The following is a 4670-nucleotide window of genomic DNA, read 5'->3' on the forward strand; positions in this document are numbered from 1 at the left end:
TGCTTATGAATGGTATACTGTTGACGAAAACTGAATAAATATTTTGCACTAACAACAAAGTGAATCACCGTCAATCCCACATCGGGTGGAAAAGACCTGAGTTCGAATAGCATCGATGACGCGTTATTTCGGGTGCGAAATTCTTATGGGCCTTTTTCAAAACGTGGATAAGTTAGGCGGCCTTAGGCAAAAGTTCACGTTTGTTTTTTTGTTTTTTTTCCAGGAAACTGATTATTCGTTCAGCAAACAACAAACTAATCACAGAACACACGCAATATTATATACAGCGAAATGTTGCCGGAGTTGCTGATGTGGTTAATCTCCTACAACAACAATGTCATCCTTCGATTAAGGAGAGATGCCCATGGGTGGGAGAAGTTCAATTGTCTATAGGGTGACTTTTCTGCCACCACGTGGATTTTATGCTACTGCTTATTTTGCTTATATGAGTGGTTTAATCTTGAGTTACCCATTAATCGGAAAATGCCAGAAGATTCAGCTGCAAGATAATTATCATCTCTGTAAGTTTGATTTCAGTTTTTAGGACTTTTTGCTGGTATAATTGTCATTCTTTACTTGCCGCTTTGCCAATCCTAAGACTAATACTATGGTAATCGTCAGTGTCAACCCATAGACAAAACCCTACTTCCCATTTCCCCCATTCATTCCCTCCATTATTATTATTATTATTATTATTATTATTATTATTATTGTTGTTGTTGTTGCTCTTATATTATTTCTCCCTGATTGGGGGATTCCACTCAGTGACGGGTACTGCTATCAAGTACACAGGGTGGTTGTAATGTCTGGTATTACTGTCAGTCGAGGAAATCTCTGAATATCCTACAGGTGTTCAGGATTGCGACTTTCTGGAGTTCCTTGTAGGTGTTCTCTGGGAGACCTATTGCTACTAGACTGCTATGTAGAGTCTTTGGTACCATACTGGTTGTTGTTATGGTATAAACCAGAAGGTATGGTATGGTATCAACCAGAAGGTATGGTATGGTATGGTATCAACAAGAAGTATCAAACATTGGGATGGTTGATACTTCTTGCATATGCCATATCTCCTTGACCTCATGTCTCAGGTTCGTGTACTTGTTAATTTTTTTCCTCATGGGTTTTCTGGACATTGCTAGTGTTCGGCACCGCTATGTCAATCAGGTAGGTAGCCTTTTCCATCTTGTCCACCAGGGTTATGTCTGGTCTGTTGTGCGTGATGGGCTTATCCGTTATTATGGTGCGGTCCCAATACAGCCTGTGGGTTCGGGTCTCTAGTACTGCCTGGGGTCCGTACTTGTAGTATGGTACACTTTCTTTAATCAACTGGTATTTCCTCGCTAGATTCTGATGTATTATCCTAGCTACCTGGTCATGTTTATGAGTGTACTCAGTCTGTGTGATGACCTTGCACCCCACGGTGATGGGTTGGATCGTTTCTGAGGCCAGGTGGCATCATCGTCATATATCATCTGACATTCTGGACTCCTTTGCGATGTATTTTCTATAGTTTCTGGTGTTGATTACTTGGTCTTGGATGGCCAGCATGAATCCTTCAGTCTCGGAGAAGAGCGTCCCGCTTATGAGCCATGCATTGGAAGCAATGATATCGATGTGATCTTGATGGAGTTCATTGTAGTGTGTGTGTGCCATGGAGTGTCTTCTTTGCCCATCTTTCTATCCTCGTTTCTTGTATCGTTTGGGCGGGAGAGGTTTCCTCGCTTAGGTTGAGAGGGGTATACCACTTATCTATCTTCCTTATGGCCTGGTGGAGTGGTGCTGTGTTGTTCTCGAAGTAATCCTTCAGGTTAACTATCGTTGTTTTCTATTGCTCTATCAGGCCCCTTCCTCCCTCTTTCCGAGCTATTGTTATTCTCTCCACTGCTGACTTCGGGTGGTGTTGGCGACTCTTGGTCATCATTGTCCTCAGGGCCGTGCCGTGCTATGATACAGAGAGGTGGCCGCATCAGGCGGCACCGTAAGGGGGCGGCATGAGCAGTGAAATCAAAATACGGGAAATCAAAATAGGGGCAGCATTTCGAAGACTTGCATCATACTGAGAAAATCTACCGCACGGCCCTGATTGTCCTTGTCTGTCACATGATATCTTCTAGCTCGGTGTTAGTCCAATCTATGGCCCCGAATGTGTATTTTATTATTGGAGCTGCATAGGTGTTTATGGCTTTAACTGTGTTCCCTCCGTTCAAATTTGCTTTCAGCAGGCTTCTAAGTCTCTGATGATATTTTTCGGTCAGACACTTCTTGATTTCCTTGTGTTCCAACACAAGGAAATTAAGGTTTTGTAGGTCTCTCCTTCTGCCATAGCTTCGATCTCTTTACCAGTCAGCAGCTGGTAGTTTCGGGAAACTAATTTTCCCTGGTGCACTGTGTGGGTCTTGCATTTTTCCAGACCAAATTCCGTCCTGATGTCCTTGCTGAATTCTTCGGTGATCCGGAGTAGTTGCTGGAGTTGCTTCTCGGTTGCCGCGTAGAGTTTGATGTCATCCATGTACATCAGGTGAGTGAGGGTGTACAGGTTTATTTCTTTCTTCTTTGAGGTTATATCCATACTTGCTGCCGTTGAGCATGGTGGATAGTGGGTTGAGTGCTAGACAACCATAGTGGGCTCAGAGCATCTCCCTGAAAAATTCCTTTTCTAATGGGGATTGGCCTGTTTGCGATGTTCCCGACCTTAATTGTGGTAGTCCATTTCGCCTTTCCTGCTCCTAAGTGGCATCTATGGTTAATTGCTCCTTGCATCCTTTGCTCCTCTGCTTGCCTCCTTTCTGCTGTTCGGCCATTATGTTCTGACTCTGTAAGTGGTCTGATATCTTCTTAGTTATTCAGCTGGTCAGAACCTTGTACATCGTTGGGAGGCATGTGATTGGCCTGTATTTCGCCGGGTTTCTTGTATCTTCATCTTTAGGCTTCAGATATGTGGCTGCTTCAGTGAGAAACTTCCGGACTGTTTCCGGGTGCCCTATCATTCGAGTGAACTGCTCTGCTAAATGCTTGTGTGCAGGTGAGCTTCTTGTACCAGTAGTTGTGGATGATATCAATTACCGGGGTTCGCCAGTTGTGGGTGTTCCTGATTGACTGTTTTACTTCTCCTTCTCGAATCTTCCACTCTCTCATCTCTTGTATGTCCTTCGTTTTCTTCCGTTCTACTTCTATCCAGGGTGCTTTGCTGTTATGTCTTACTTCACTGTTCCAGATATTTCTCCAGAACTGTTCGATCGTCTTCTTCTCAGGTAGTCCGTTTCCTGCTTTCTCATCTTCACCCAGTTTCCTGCCGACCGGGCTAGCCGGGTGGGTAAAGTGGCTGCCTGGCAACCCAAAGGTCGCGGGTTCGAATCCCGTCTCGGGCTTGGATCAAAGTACTGCAAAAGCCTTGGAAGGTGCTTTATGGCCCTGGGGTTAACAATGTAATATAAAGACACAGTTGCCTGAATAAAATAAAATAAAATAAAAATGAGTAAAATAAGAATGAATAAGTTAAAAAAAAGTATTTAGAAATACAGAAATAAATTGAATATACTAAACATGAAGTGAGTGTACAGACCATTAGTTACAAAATACGTAAGGGTATACATCGAATTGCACAATTATATTCATTTAATTTAGCAACTCCACAGCTCTGCCCTCTGAAGAGGGCAGAGCTGTGGAGTTGCTCACAGATGCACCACTGGGTTCTTCCATGTACAATTATCCCAGAAGGAGGGATAATAGATGAGACCAGTCATGCGCTTGACCGCAATGACGAGTCTCCTTTCATCAATGAGCCATGTGAGCCTTGGGATGTTGAGTGTGTTGGCTATAGGGGTGGTTCGGAGCTGAGGAGTAGGCGTAGCTTGTGGCAAGCCCACCTGAGGAGCCAGTACCCCGAGGAGTACACTGGTTTGGTGGCAGAGGGAGATACAGATGCCTAAACCTCTGCACCGTAGAGTAGCAGAGGATAAACTATTGTTGAAATGTATCTGATCGTGGTGGATTTGTCTGTTACATGTTGCAGGTGCTGCTTGCATATCCATTTCAATCTAGCGGCTTTTGTGAGAAGCATATCTATATTTGGCTAAAAAGAGCTTTGGGTAGAATCTGATCCCTAGATCAATGTGATATTGGACAATCGGGGTGGAAGTTCCCTTGCGCGCTGGATGGATTTTTGTTTTAGCGAGAATACCATGGTTTCTGACTTCTCAGAATTGATGCGTAGGCCAAATTGCGTGAGGTAGGATATTGCTGAGAGACTATACGTTAGCTCTTCTGGGTTTGGTGATGGTCTTGGTTTGGCTTAATTGGCGTGAGTATCTTTAGGTCGTCGGCATATACCAGGGTATTCAGCTCTCAGATTGCCAATGGAGCAATGAGTACTGTCCCTTGCGGGACTCCAACGAGGATGACTTTGCCGTATTCGGAGTTATCTACAGACAGTTTCACTATGCGATTATGCAGCAGAGATGCGAGGAAAGCTAAGACCATCAGATAAGTGGTGAAAACTATCTGATAGTGGTTCTCTAGTAGATTTAGGAGAGATGGGAGGTGCACTGTATCGAATGCAGATTCGATGTCTACATAGGTGGCTGCTAGTTATTCTCTATTTTCGAAGGCTTTGGGGATTCTGTTGGTAATTTCTAGAAGATTGGTCACAGTTATTTGTGTGGAAGTGTATA

The sequence above is a fragment of the Mastigoproctus giganteus genome, chromosome 10 (genome assembly GCF_048544385.1).
Source record: "Mastigoproctus giganteus isolate SK-2022 chromosome 10, ASM4854438v1, whole genome shotgun sequence".
Taxonomy (NCBI): Eukaryota; Metazoa; Arthropoda; class Arachnida; order Uropygi; family Thelyphonidae; genus Mastigoproctus; species Mastigoproctus giganteus.